Genomic DNA, 15,483 nt, shown 5'->3' with positions numbered 1-15,483 from the left:
AAGGATGCTGAATGATAGTCCTTACCTGACAGGGGTGATATGGGGTGTTACACATTTACTGAGCACTTAGTATGTCCAGACACTGTTCTAAGCACTGTATGTATGACCACATTTCACGAGATCATGCACGGAAAACACTGAGCGTGTGCCCAGGACGGACATAGCAAGTGCCCAGTAAAAACTAGCTGCTGTCATTATCAGCGCAGGATCTGATACTCTGGAGAGCTAACTAGGGCATCTCTTTTTGAGATCACAGTGAGAGCTTTGTCAAAAGTGGCTTCAGCCAGATGACAAAAGATGTGACCCTGGCACTAGAGGGTTGCCAGGGCATGGAGATCAGAGAGTAGGAAGGTCTGAGGGTAGCCTGGGCATGGGAACCAAGGCCAGTACAGGGAAGAGCTGGACACCCGGAGGCTCTGGTACAAAGGTTCTGAAAGAGGCGGGTTGAGCGAGTTGTCAAGAGCTGAGATGCCACGTTCTCAGTAGTCTCTTAAGACAGCAAGCTGAAATGAGGGTAACAGTCAAGCCTTCAGTCACTTACTGTGATGGTATAAACAAGGGGAGAAAGCGCCAGCCCCCCAGTGTCCCAGTGTTCCCCACGGGACAGGGCCAGCCAGGGTCAGATGTGTTGCAGATAAGGGATCATTTCACTGCTGAGGGACGCCCTTGCTTTATGGACTTGTGTGTGTGTTCTGGCGACAAGGGTGGGAAGGGCCAGGAATGGAAAAGTTGTGAGTACTGAGTCAGAACAAAGTATCTCCCCATTCCTCCCGATAAGAAGGTCTTGGCAGAGGTACCTGGGGAAGACTTCCGCTGATGGCCATCAATAATGAGGCCTCTGAATGAAAGCACCTAGGCTAGGAATGCACCTTTGCCTAAGAGCACATGGGGACTGCCACATAAAGCCTTCAAAATGGCCTATGGTCGGGACTGAAAGATCACACGTAGGTTTGTAGCCAGGAGCTGGACTCCTTACAAATGCATCCCAGGTCTTTGGAATCAACGTGCTTCTTACTTACTGGCTGTGTGCCCTGGCATGGGGTCATTTAATTTCCCCAAGAGTTGGCTTCCTCACCTAAAAATCCTTCTCTAATGAGGTTAATATGAGGAATTAACAAATGAATGCTCATAGAACACTTGGCATAGTGCCTGGCACAGAATAGGTGCTAAATCATGATAACTGTTTCAGTGAGCTACTGCTGTGTAACAAACCATTCCAAAACTTAGAGACTTAAAGGAATAATCATTTAATTGTTCATGATTTTGCAGTATGTGTAGGGCCCAGAGGGGTCATTTTGTCTGTGTTTCTCAATGTCAGCTGGGGTGGGTCTACTGAACCTGGGGTGGTTCTACTGGGCCTGGGGGATCCACTTCCAAGAAAGCTGACTCATATGTCTTGCAAGCTAATGCTAGATGGGGAATGGGAACTCTGCTGGATCTGTCATCTGGGGCTGGGAGTGGGGCGGGGATCTCAGTTCTCTACCTGGGCCCCTCTGTGTAGCTGCTTGGTCTCCCTCCCAGCATGGTGGCTGGGGTTCTAAGAGTAAGGAGGTGGAAACTGCTGGTCTTCTTAAAGTTAGGCTTAGATCTGGTACAGCATCACTTTGTCATATTCTCTTGGTCATGAAATCTCAGGCTGGCCCAGATTCAAAGGGATGAAAGAATAGATTCCACCTCTGGATGGAGGCGTGGCTCCTGATACAGGAAGAGGAGGACCTGTTGGTGACCATCTTTGGAAACAAGCTAACATGATGCTTTTATTATAAATTGGGGTCAGGACTCCAGGCCCATGAAAGACAGCCTCTCCATCACATTCCTAGGGGAGTTGAGGACTCCCTGCAATCCACCAATCAGGAGGCAAGGGAGCTCCCCAAACTTTGAAAGGTAATCTGTTGAAGTATTCCATTTCCTGTAGCTTTGAGTCAAGAGATTAGAAGGAGAAGAACTCTGGCAGGATCTGGCTCACTTTGACTCCTTTTAGTCTGGAAATTTTTGCACCTTAGAAAGGGACCTGGGGCCTACGTAGGTCACATCTGTGCAGACACACTTGGAAGTCTCCCTGAAGAGACTTCCTGATTCCAGGAGAAATTGGCTGGGGCCAGAGAGGGAGGCAAGGTGGTTGTTGAGAAGAATGGGTGGGACAAACCCACTCTTTTGGTTACAGATGACGACAAGGTAAACTTGGTATGGATATTTGCAAAGGGCGATGTGGTTCTCAAAATGGCCTGACCAGAAAGGCTGTGCTGGAATGTGCTGGCTCTCAGCAGACTCAGGGCAGTCACCTCCTCTGCCCCGCCTCCTCCCCATCCAACTCCTGGGCAGCCCTTGGGGCTCAGCCTGGATGTCACTTTCTCAAGAACACATTGTCTCCTTACCTCTCTCCCAACGTGGGCTTGTTTGTTTTCCAACTGATCCCCTCACTGGAGCCTCTGAGCTTCAGCGACCTCATCCACTCTGTTCCCGGCTAGAGCCAGTTCTGCGAATGGCACCTCCCTTCCCCCAACTACCCAGGCTGGAAGCCCTGGTGACATCCTGGATTCCTCCCCCTGCCTCACCCTCATAGCCACTCTCTGCTAAGAGTCCTTCTGACTTTCCTTAAATCTATCCATGCTCTCTTTCCCCTAATCCAACCCCAGTTTCTCTCAAACCTGGGTTACCCACTGGAGACCCTCATGGCCTCCCTACCTCCAGGCTCTTCTGAGGAGGGTCTTTTGAAGCAAATTTAAACAGGCTGCCCCCTGATGCATCCCTTCAAAGACTTTCCTTAACTTTCAAGGTGAAGTATAAGCTCTTGAATGTAACCCCCAGAAATGGTCTGATGCTGCTTCCCGCCTTGGACTCCCTTCCAGCCACACTGAAAGTTTATTCCTTGCCATTTATATCTCAATAAAATTGGGTGGTGGAGGAAAACAAAAGAAAACTTACTTCCTTAAAAATGCCAGGCTTGGAAACTATATTCAATATCTTGTAGTAACCTATAATGGAAAAGAATATGAGAACGAATATATGTATGTATATGTATATGACTGAAACATTATGCTGTACACCAGAAATTGATGCAACATTGTAAACTGACTATAATTTAAAAAACTTAAATGAGGAGAAAAAAAATGCCAGGCTCTTTCCACCTTCCTCATCATTTTCCTAATTCCTATTCATCTTTTACATCCAGCTTGGGTGTCACTTCCTCCAGGGAGCCTTCTCAGGTCACACTATGTTTCCTCCCTCGCACTATGCTGTACTCACACTTTTTTTTTTCTCTCTTTCTTGTAACTGCGCTTTAAAATGTTTGGGTCCTACTGTAGGAGGGCTTCTCAGCACAGTGATCATTTGGGGCTGGATCATTCCTTGTTGTGAGGGTCTGTCCTATGCATGAGAAGGTGTTTAGCCACACCCTGGCCTCTATACACTGGATACCAACTAGCATTTTCCCTGCCAGTTGTAACAATCAGAAATGGATCCAGGGGAGGGAGGGTAGAGCTCAGTGGTAGAGGGTGTGCTTAGCATGCATGAGGTCCTGGGTTCAATCCCCAGTGCCTCCTTTAAATAAATCAATACCTAATTACCTCCCCAACAAACAAACAAACAAACAAACAAATTTAAAAAAAGAAAAGAAATGTGTCCAGACATGGCCAGTTGTCCCCTGGGTGGGCCAAATCCCCTCCAGTTAAGAACAATTGTCCCATAGCAATATCTGTCTTAGTTTCATAGTTTCTTGTCAAGTGCATAACACAGTCCCTGGATATCTATTTAATATGCTTTTTTATTGCAGTATTGATCGAGTTGAACGCCAACAGCACTCCTGTAAGCTGCTTGGCATTCCCCCATTTGATAGCTGAGGAGAGCAAAGCCGGGACTCACCCGGTGGTATGTCATTTACAAGTGGTGGAGCTGAGAGTCCAGCCCAGGTGTGTCCGGACTCCTTGTGAGTCAACCTCTCCTGAGAACCTGAGCGTGAATCAGCCTTCCGGAGCTGTGGCCTGGACCCTGGACCTGTGACAGGTGTATCAGGAATCCCACCCCAAGTGGCCCTGCCCCGCCTGACTGCTGTGACCTTGGGCAGGTCATGTCCCCGCTGGGTGGTGGGGTTTCCCCTCCTGCGCAGCCCCTCCTGCTGGGAGCTGTGGGAGGATTAAAGAGATAAATGGAGTGGGTGAGTGTTGTGAGGGCCCGGCCTGCAGAAGGTAATGGATGTGAAGAGACGAAGAGGCAGGAAGGGGCCCATCTGAGGACCCCTCACCCCACATTCTCCAAGGATTCTGCTGATCCTGTGGCCTACGGCCTACAGCCACTCAGATAAGAATCTCTGGGCTCAGATAACAAGTTCTTGCCTGCATCTGCAGGTGGTTAGCAAGATAGAGGTGAACTCTAGACAGAGACTTCGGAGACTTCAGGCAATCCTGCCAGGCAGGAATGTGGGCCCATCCTGCCAGACAGTCCCTTTTCATAAGAGCAGCCAGAATCTGGGCTTTTATGTGAAACCTCCCAGTATAAATTTTTTGAATATGCTGAATACTTGTAAACCCTGTGCAAGACCAACAATGCACACCTGTGGGCTAAAGTCAAGCCGTGGGAGTCAGTTTGCAAGCTCCCCTTTGGGGACCAGCCTGTACCCCTCGGGAGGAGCCAGAAGAAGGCAGCTGGAGGCAGAGGTTGGTAGACAGGAGGCCTGGGCGCCAGATACCTCTATCTCTTGTGCCTCAGTCTCCTCATCCCTAAAATGGGGCTTGACCATTCTAGCCGGAATGGTTCCTAGTAAGGAGGCCCCTCCTGGACACCCCTCCTTTGCCCAGGCTGGGCTGACTCACTGGGAGGATCTGGGGTGGGCTCTTTGCTCGGCTCTAAGCTGAGTCAGTCTTGGCACATGTGGCAATGATACTCACATGTCACCTGCCTGTCAGGAACCAAGCACAACTGAGAATTGGCCACTGCAGGGGACGCCTACTGAGGCTGGGGCTGGCAGAAGCACTGTTTGCAGAGAGGCCTCCAACAAGGTCCTGCCCTGGTGGGAGGTTAAACCAAAAGGCCTCCATGATCTCAGGCTGTTTTTAGTGCCTGCTCAGCACCCAGGGCCCCTCCTGACTGTTGCCCTCTGGTTTTTCCTTGAGAAATCCCATCCCTCCTCCACTCTCAGTCCATGCAGTGTGAGGGAGGGATCCTGATTCAGGCTTCAGTGGTAAGGATGTGGCCAAGGACCGGTCCATGAGAGTAACACATTCCTCTGTCCACAGTGATTGATTAAGGGTGAGCACATGACCCAGCTGGACCAATGGGAGTCTGCCCTGGGACTTTTATTCTTTCCATTGATGTTTCCAAACTTGTGGGACGAAAATCTGAAGCTCTGGGAAGGTCACCTCATGGATGGAGTGACCTAATAAGGAAGCAAACCCAGGAAAGGCTACACAGAGGATGGAGAAAGATTTCAGCTGGGGTTTGAGTACTGGAACCCAGCAGTATTCTGAAGCTAGATCTACCCTCTTGGATGCACCAGTAATAGCACCTCCAAATCTCCAGTTTTGCGTATGTCATTTTCAGCAGGTGTTCGTCATTAGCAGCTGAGAGTCCTAATGCTTTTTCCCATCCTAAGGGTCTATGATTCAGATTCCAGCTCCAAATATCTTCAGAGTATGGACTTAGACTAGCTATTTCTCAAGCTATAACCAGAGAAGATTTAGCTTTAGGATCATCTGGGCTGTTAAGGCCCATTTCTGAGCCCCACTTCAGACCAACTGAAACAGATACTGGTGGTGTCATGGTGGGGGTGGGGTGCGGATTCTCAACAAGCTACCACGTGATTCTGACGAAACCTCAAAGTTGAGAACGCTGGTGGCCTCTGCCCCTCCTCCTTTCCACTCTCCTCCCTCCATGTTTCAACCACATGGTTCCGCCCATCTGCCACAGCTGATTGGACGAGGAGAGGATACCCGGTCCAAACTGGGCCAACTGGTTTTCTTTCCTCCAAATTTGGAACTGGGATCCAGAGACCCCCCTCAGTCTTTGTGGCTATTTGAACCTTCTTCCACTTCACAAACCAAGAAGAGGGAGAGGAAGGGGGGAAACACAGGAAGAGAGGTAGGGCTGAGTGTGTCCAACAGAAGTGACCACAGTCACAAAAGTTCCCCAACCCTGACCCCCTTGCCCACTGCCTGCGGAACCACATATTTTTACAGCTCCTTCCACTTTTTGCAGTAACTAACAAGTGACTTCTGCTACTTGTAACCAAGAGACTTACCTAAGATGTAGTTTCTTTCTCAAGGCCTCAGTCTTCTTATCTGTAAAGTGACCAGTGCTGTGATTCACGACACCCTCCCCTTCTACACAGCGGTCCTCACAGAGGAGCCCCTGCTTAAACCACTCCTTCCATCAGGGGAGGTCTTGGTGACATGGGGTATGGGTGGCAGAAGGATTTCGCTACAACAGTGCTTCTCAGACTTCGGTGTGCTTTGAAATTGCCTGAAATCTGTTTAAAATGCAGATTCCTGGACCCTACACTTGGAAGCTGTGATCACTGGGTGGGTCTGGTGTATTTTTTTTTTTTACAATTTTATTTAGGTATAATCAACATATAAGCCCCATATATCAAACAATTTGATCAGTATGTATTTATATCTGTGAAGCCATCATTACAATTAAACAGTAAGGATGTCGTGAAAATCTCCCTCAGCACCTTGATGCCCCTTTATAATCATCCCTCGTCCCCTGCACACCCTCTTCCACGAGCAATCGCGGGATCTGCTTTCTGTCACTAGAGATGAGTCTGCATTTTCCAGAATTTTACCTCAATGAAGCCATGCAGCATGTACTGTCTGGCTTTGTCTGGCTTTTTTCACTAAGCCTAATTATTTTGAGATGCATCCATGTTCATTTGTTTATCAGTAGTTCACTCTTTTCTTGCTAAGTAGGATACCTCATAATTTGCTTATCTATTCAATCACAGAGTGGTGGATATTTAAGTTGTTCCAATATTTAGCTATCACGGATCAAGCTGCTGTGAACCCTTGTGTACCAGTCCTTATCGGTCCAATACTTACAGTCCCTTGAATAAATACCCAGGAGTGAAATGGCTGGATCCTATGGTTGGTGTATGTTTAATATTTGAAGAAACTGCCAAATCACTTTTCGAAAGTGGTTGTATCGTTTTACATTCCCACCACCAGCGTAGGAGAGTCCTGGTGACTCCGCGTTCTTGCCAACACTTGGTGGGGTTTTAATTTTGACCATTGTGATAGATGTGAAGTCATGTCTCGTTGTGGTTTTAATTTGCATTTCCCTAAGACTAAAGGTGTGGTTACTTGCCATCTGTAGATCTTCTTTGATGAGGTGTCTATTCTATTTAAATTGTCCTCTTATTAATAAGTGTTTAGAGTTCTTTTTCTTTTTTCCTACTGGGGATTGAACCCAGGACCTTGTACATGCTTAGCATGTGCTCTACCACTGAGCTATACCCACCTGTGTAGAGTTCTTTATAGATCTAAATACAGGTCCTTTGCTGGCTGTGGTTTTGCAAATATTTTCTCCAGTCTGTGCCTGCCTTTTCATTTTTGTGACGAATGCCTTAGACTACTTTCATACACGTTGAGTCTGAGAACCTCTCTTCAATGACAAACAGTGCAAATTCAAATAGCAGTAAGAGGAGCTGGCCCATCTGACTGGCAAAAATAAAAGAGAGGGTCCTCAAGCAGGAAACACCCTGACGCTCTGTTACAAGGAGTGAAAATTGGTGCAAAATCCTAGGAGGGCTATTTGCTGATAGTTCATCAAAATCTTTAAACGCGGGTTCCTTTGACTCAGCAAGTTCTGTTCTAGGAATTTTTCCTGAAAAAATAAACAAGCAATAGCAGTAAGTTGTCTGTCCCGGGATCTTTGGTCCTGGGGTTGTGCTGACAGGAGGGGCTGCAGACATGCCTGGCTGGCCGACCCGGGATCTTGGTACCATGTTCTGTGTGCTTGGAGCCCTTTTGCCGTGAAGCCTGGGTGGAAGGCTCAGAAGGACTGGGAGGTCGGGGGTGGAGGTGGGGGTGGGGGCTGAAATTTGACCAGTTCCCGGCAGGGCGGCTGGAGGAAAGTGCCTTGCAGGTCTCACCCGACTGCTTCAAGGGCCTGGGTCCACCCTGAGCCTGGCCTGGCCTGAGAAGACTCCAGGATTCAGGTTGTAACCAGCCACCACCAGTGCAAACTAGGAACAGGAAACACTTGGTGGACATAGCTACCTGGGACCTAAGAAAGAACAGCCCTTTGGTCTCCAAACACCAGCAGTTTCGCTGGGACACAGGGAGGGGGACCTTGCCCAAGGTCAGGCCAGGACTGCTGGAGCTGGGTGTAAGAGGGGGGCTGGGAGCCTGGAGACCTGGACTCTAGATTATCCCCTGTCCTGCTATGTGACTTCACCCCAGCCTGTTCCCCTTCCTGGGCCCCAGTCTCCTTAGCTGGACAGTGAAGAGGTGAATCAGGTAGTCAGTTCTCTCTGTCCCTTCCAGCGAGGATTGAAATCATGGGTGTTGGAACCAGCCAGACCCTAGTTCCAGTGCTGTCTCCATCACTTTCTATGCCTTGGCATGTTATTTAGCCTCTTTGTACTCCTGTTTCTATCTCAAATTAAAAGCCTGCAATGTCTCCTCAATTTGCTTTGGATATGCCCCTTCCCTCCTCTCCAGCTCCAGTTCCTGCCACTCTTCCCCTCATCCATCACACTCCAGCCACACTGGAGCCCCTCAACTCTTCCCCTGACCCCAGGGCCTTTGCATATGCTCTTCTGTCTGCCTTGCATGTCTTCAGCCCCTCTCCCTAGCTCAGTCCTATTCATTTATCAGCACTCAGATGCCACTGGGTCAGACACAGTGATGCCTGCTGCTGACCCTTCTCATTGCACAATCACGGTCATTAAACAATGCTGTCTGTGTGATTATTTGTTTGATGTCTGTCTTTCTGTCACCTGGTGAGCTCCCTGAGAGCGGGGATGAGACAGTCCTGTTTGGGGCTGTGTCTCCTGCTCCTTGCACAGGCCTGGCATAGAGTAGGCACTCCAGGAACTTTGTTGAACAAGTGGTGCTAACACCATACTTCATCCATTCGAAGATGTGTTTGCATCCTACATTTTTACATCTCTGGAATCAGGATGTATTTTACAACTGCAGTAACCAGGTAGCAACTGTGACATGTTTTCCAATACCTGCACATGTGCATAAAAACTTGCAGCTTGGAAGGACATCCCTGAGATTAGAGTGGCATATTCTGAAGTAAATTTGCATCACTCATGCTCTTGATGATACAGGACAATATTGTCTGGGACAACATACACCTCAATGACTCCCAATGAAAAAGTGATGCAGAAAAGTCAGATTCCTCATGTGCAAAAGTTTCAGAAATATTTTTACTAAATTATTTTGATCATAGTTTCCTTTTTATGTATGCACAATAGTGATATATGATAAAAGTGTCTAAGTTTAAAAGAGTGCATTCAATAAATATAAAAATAAAATTTCCAAGTATTAAGGAAGTGTGTCATAGTTCAGTTGATGGCACTGGAAACCTACGTAAGGTGCAGAGCTCTGGGTGGCCACAGGGGGGCACTCTGTACTCGGGGCCTTCCCAGCCCAGAGTTTCAGGAATTCTCCTGGGGGGAAGCTGTGTGGCATGTTATTTTCTACATGTCCTGTAGGTGGCGCTAGACAACAACCGCTTTGGGCACAGCCCAGGGAGTCCCAGGCTGGAGGGTGGGGACGGGTTGAGGCTGGAGGGAGGCCTCAGGAGTGTCTTGTCCTGGAGGGGAGCAGGCTCTTCCACCACCCCAGAGAGAAGCCATGGCCAGTTCTACAAGACCGTCTAGCCCAGAGGCGTCTCTGGGTGTGGAGAGAGCTTAGGAACAGAAGTCAGCGGCCCTGCCCCACCTGGACAAGTTGTGTGATTCTGGTTCCCCTTTGCTTTTTGGCCTAAATCTCCCTCCACGGCAGTGAGAGTGTGAGAGCCTGCCAAACTTGACCCCTGATAGTAAAGGTCTGAGGTGGCTGAAAGTCCACCACCAGCTGCCCAGAAGGCCACTGGCTTACCTGCAGAGCCCCAAGCCTGTGACAGCCTTCTCTGTGTCTGACCTGGCCACCTGCTCCTGAGGTCATGATGTTTCCCTTACTCCCTGGATTGAGAAACTAAGGCCCAAAGACATTAAATGACTTCCTCAAGGGTACAGAACTGTGAGCGGTTGGAGCCAGGTGTGAAAGGAGGGTCCTCCTGCTCATTCTACCATGTCCATCTGATCTCTTGTGATGGAAGAAGGTGCAGAGCAGGGTGGGAGGGAATTTTCCATCAAAGAAAATGAGCTAAGAGTTCTTTAGTAAGATGATGGATTAATCCCACATGCCTAATTTGTCTTCCTCCTAAAACTACCAGAAAGAGATTTTTTTTAATGATTTCTTTTAGAAAGGACACAAAGAGCACAAATTATAAAAGAAAAATTTGATAAATTCAACTCCATGTTTTACACTTTTGCCCTTCAAAAGTCATCATTAAGAGAATAAAGAGGCAAACCATAGACTGGGAGGAAAATGTTTGCAATACATACCTCTGACAAAGGACTTGTGTCCACAAGATACAAACAATGTCTACAACTCAATAATAAGACAATCAGCTCAACTTAAAAATGAGCAAAGTATATGAACAGTTACTTTTCAAAAGAAAGATTTATGAATAGCCAATAATCACATAAAAAGATACTCAACAGCATTAGTCATAAGGGAAGTACAAATTAAAACCACAGTGAGACAGTACTAACTGCCGACTGGAATGGCTAAACTTAAACAGACCAGTAATTCCAAGTGTTGGTGAGGGAGCACCTGGAACTCTCATGTCCTGCTGGTAGGAATATAAAATGGAATAACCACCTCAGGAAGCATTTTTGCAGTTCTAACAAGTTCATGCTGTATAGTACAGGGAACTACAGTCTATATCTTGTAGTAACTTATGGTGAAAAAGAATATGAAAACATATGTATGTTCATGTATGACTGAAGCATTGTGCTGTACACCAGAAATGGACACAACTTTGTAAACTGGTGATACTTCAGTTAAAAAATACATATATACAAAAAACAAGAAAACATTTTTGCAGCTCTTATAAGGTTAAACTGGCACTTACTACACATCCAGCAAATCCACTCTGAGGTATTTACCCAAAAGGAATGAAAGCATATGTCTGTCTAAAGACTTGTTCAGGAATGTTCATAGCAGCATTATTCCTAACAGACCAAAACCCAGCTCAAATGGCTATGAACAGGTGAGCGGTTGAACAAGACCATGGTGCGTTCATACTACAATACTTGGCAGTAAAAAGGAATGAATAATTGACCTTCATAGCAACAATGTGGATGGATCTCAAAATAATGATGCCGAGAGAGAGAAGCTAGACGAAAAGGAGTTCATACTTTGTGATTCCATTTATACAAAACGCCAGGGATCTAATCACTGCCTGGATTGTGGTGATGGTTTCATGGGTGGTCACACATTAGAACTTATCAAACCATACACTTTAAATTTATGCAGTTTACTGTTCATCAATTCTATCTCAATAAAACTGTAATATAAAGTAATTCTTAACTTCAGGAAAAACAGTAAGAAAGTAAAGAAACGCAGTGCTTTGCTATGAGTAAGGTTTACAAAAGAAAAATCATGTAAGCGCTGGAGAGTGATTTTTTAATTTTAATTTTAATTTTTTTGTTACAAAAAGCGTGATATAAACAAGATTTTTATTAGCGAAGTAAAAAAAATAGTGGACGACAGTGCACTCCCGAGAATTGGGAGCGAGGCCGATCCAAGAGAGTAAAAATGGCCAAGGGTGATTTTTTAAAATCGAGATGTTAAATATATTCAGTTGAGTTGCGTAAAAAGTGTACAAATCTGAGGTGTGACTAGTGATTTAACCCCGAACTGCAACGTTACTTCCACAATGGATGATGGAGGACAGGAAATGGGAGAGGGTGGTGGTGCAGAATGGCTAATCCTCCTTATCATAAACAGGTAGCGGCCAGGCAGTGTAGACAGGTAGACAGGGTAGACAGTAGATAATGGCTAAAACGAATGTATCAAAAGACAACAGTATGTGCTTATTGCCTAGAAATATGAGGTGTGAAAGTGCTAGGAAAAAACAGCTCAAAGACTCAAAAGTGTTTGCTTCTGGAGGGGGGTGGTGTGGGGAGATGAGGGAGGGGCAGACAGGAAACCACTGCGTGTTGTTATCTTCCTTTTAACCCGAGTTGGTTTTGCTCTCCACGCCCATACCGTATTTCATCAATTCTAAGATGCCCATTATTCACATTTAAACATCTTTAAAATCAAATACATCTTTTTACAATCCGTGGTGCACCTGACAGTTATAACTGGCAGGTCTTTTTCTTGATGGTGCATAAGTAATGGCGCATGTTCCGTTGGTGATGTCAGGTTCGTCAAAGTATGGCATTATTTTGATAAATAACAATTATTTTAAATTAAAAAAAGAGTTAATTGGAATAGCTGCTGTTTATCATACTCCTACCATAGGTCAAGCACTGGGCTTCCTGCACCAGGTTCTTATTTAGTCGTTTAAACAATTTCATATTATTCAAATTTTTAAGATGAAGAAATTGGGGCTCAGAGAGGTTAAGTGCCTTCCTTAATGTCACTCAGCCAGTGGTGATAGACCAAGCCGAAAACTAGGGGCTATCTGAATCCTAAGTATATTACCTCTGTTTTGATTAGTTTGAAAGAGCTCCATCTATGGTCCCTTCAGTTGTAAGGCCCAGAGAGAGACAGGGTTTGCTCAAAATCACACAGCAAGACTTAAGGCAAACTTGGGCCTAGACTTGGGCCTGTAATCCCCCGTCCAGTGTCCCTCTCTGAAGCCTGGTCTCTCTCTTACTGTTACCCTGATACTCAGGACACCCCTGGGAGCTTGGATAGCAGTCCCTAAATGCAGGCGGCATTTATGGGACCCAGGCTGAGCTCTGGTTGGTGGGCTCTGGGAGGGCAGGGCAGAGCCTGGTCCCCTGGAGGCACTGGGAGGTACTTGGAGGGGATGGGCAAACTTGTCATGTCAACATAGTGGTGAGTACCTGTATCAGCGGCCGGGCCTGGTTGGCATCGGGACAGAGCAACCCCACAGGAGGAGTCTGGAGGTACCAGCGTGGAGGGAAATTGTGGGCGGAGACCAGGGGTTGGTCTGGAAGCTGCACTTGCACAGCAAGTTCACTCTTTTCAAGTAATGGTATGATTGTTTGTGGTCGCTGGAGCACAGGGCTGCTGGTGGTTATCATGATGAGGAGGGGGGTAAAACCGGACAAACAGTCCTTTGGTTTGGCCTCCTGTTTTGGCAGACAAAATTGCTCCCACCTGCCAACATTGAAAAGAGCCCTTGTCATCATTTACTTAGTGTCTCACTGCCGCCTAACAGTGGCCCAGAGGAGGTCAAGCCAGGCACCACAGTCACACAGCCAGAAGCCTATCTGACTCCTGAGCCTGTGCCCTACCCTTTAGCAGCACTGCCTCTCCCACGGTGCTTACACGTATCGGATGGTACATGTCTATTTGGGGGGCCAGAACCTTAAAGGGAAACCTACATCCTGTTTCCGGTTCTGCCTCAAAGATATGAATTTTCAATAATAGTGCTCAGGAGCTAATCTCTCACATGAAGCCCTGCCTCCTCTTTCCTTCCTCTCTCCTCTGGCCCTTTGCAGAGCCCCTGGCAGCCCCTGACCTGCACATGACCATGGCCTGCCTGTGGCTTTGGCAGCATTTTCATACTGTGTGTCTTAGAGCCTCATTTTCCTCTTCTGTCAAATGGGAGGAAGAATAAAGCTGACTCATAGGGTTCCTTGGAGACCAGAGGAGTGGTGTGTGTTCTGTGTGTGGCACTGCACCTGGTGGGAATTCTGGGAGGAGGGTCTAGGGGTCAGGGGATGTCGGTGTGACCTTTGGGTCTGGTCATTGACTGGCTGTGAATCTGGAGGCAAGTCTCTGCCTCCCTGAGCCTCAGTTTCCTCATCTGTATGATGGGGATGGTCGCCTTGGCTCCACCTTTCATTTACTTACAGGAGGTCCGGGGTGAGTCTGATGTTACTATGGTTCATGGTCAACTTCACTGCTCAGCTCCATTGACCCTCTTCTCCTATCAAAAAAAGCCATCTAGGAAAACTCATACCAAGCCTCCTCTGTTCCTGAGGGTGCTAAGCTGAGGGATCCCTGTGATCATCGACTCCTTCATCTGCAACATGGGTACCGTGGACTGTACCTGCCTCACTGCCACGTGGGAAGAACTCAGTGAGTTGATGCATGTAAATTGCCCAGGGGAGCTTATCTGATGGAAAACAGCTCTCTCACAGGTGTACAAAGGGACACGAGCAAGGATTTCACTGCTGGGGGATTTGGAATGGAGACAAGGGGAAATCTCCACATTCCATCAGCAGGTGCCTGAGGTGGCAGCCATCCATAACATAGCCCCAAAGTGCCTCGAGTCCTGGCGGTCAGCCTTGGGAGGCCCCTCCCACGTATACCAGAGTTGCCCTGGGTGACCAGTGGCAGGGTGGCCTGTCATTGTAGTATGTCACTTCTGAGATTAGCTTATCAAAGACTGGCTTCCAGCTTGGGCTCTCTCATTACTCACCCAGGGGCAAGCATCACAGGGACACGTAGATAGCCTTATGGGGGAGGCCCCTGGAACTGGAGCCTCCAGCCACAGCCAGCGAGGAGCTGATGCCTGCAATGATCACAGGAATGAGGCTGGAAGCCGAGTCTCCAGCCCCTGCAGAAGACAGTAGCCCTAGCAACGGGGTGACTGCAACCCCATGAGGGTTCCAGGACCAGAACCATCCAGCTGAGCCACTCCCAGATTCCTGACCCCTGGGACCTCAAAGATAATAAATATTTGTTGTTCTAACCTGCTGGCTCTGGGGGTAATTTGCTTTACAGCAGTAAATGACTGATCTAGGGCCCCATTAAATCCATTTTAGTGTATGTGTGTTATGAGAATACCCAGACCAATGTTAAAAAGAATGAGGTAGATAGAGCCCTGTGTCCAAACATGGAAAGATAGCCAAGGTATGCTGCTAAGTGAAAGGAAATCTTGCAGAGCAAATGTATCATGTGATGCCTTTTTATATACAAATATGCTGTCATCGCACAGCCAAACAAATCTGGAGGAATTTAGCCAAACTATTAATAGTGGTTTTCTCTCTCATTGCAGAAGCAGGGAGGGCACCCAGGAGTCCTTCACTCCTTATTTCTGTCATGTTTAAACTTTTTACGCTGTATTGTGTCTTAGTTTGGTAAGCTGGTGGAAAAAATATTAAAAAGGCATTTTAAAAAGATTTTGCCTAAAATGGGCATGGTAGAAAAACATAGTAAATTGGCTTCAATAACTGACAACACTTGAGATCTCAGTGTTTAACAATTAAATTTCTTTTTTTAAGTTTATTTATTTTTTGAGGGTAATTACATTTATTTATTTTAGAGGAGGTACGGGGGA

Source organism: Camelus dromedarius, chromosome 10 (genome assembly GCF_036321535.1).
Source record: "Camelus dromedarius isolate mCamDro1 chromosome 10, mCamDro1.pat, whole genome shotgun sequence".
Classification (NCBI taxonomy): domain Eukaryota; kingdom Metazoa; phylum Chordata; class Mammalia; order Artiodactyla; family Camelidae; genus Camelus; species Camelus dromedarius.
The sequence above is the reverse complement of the archived record's forward strand: the minus strand, read 5'-3'. Positions refer to the sequence as shown.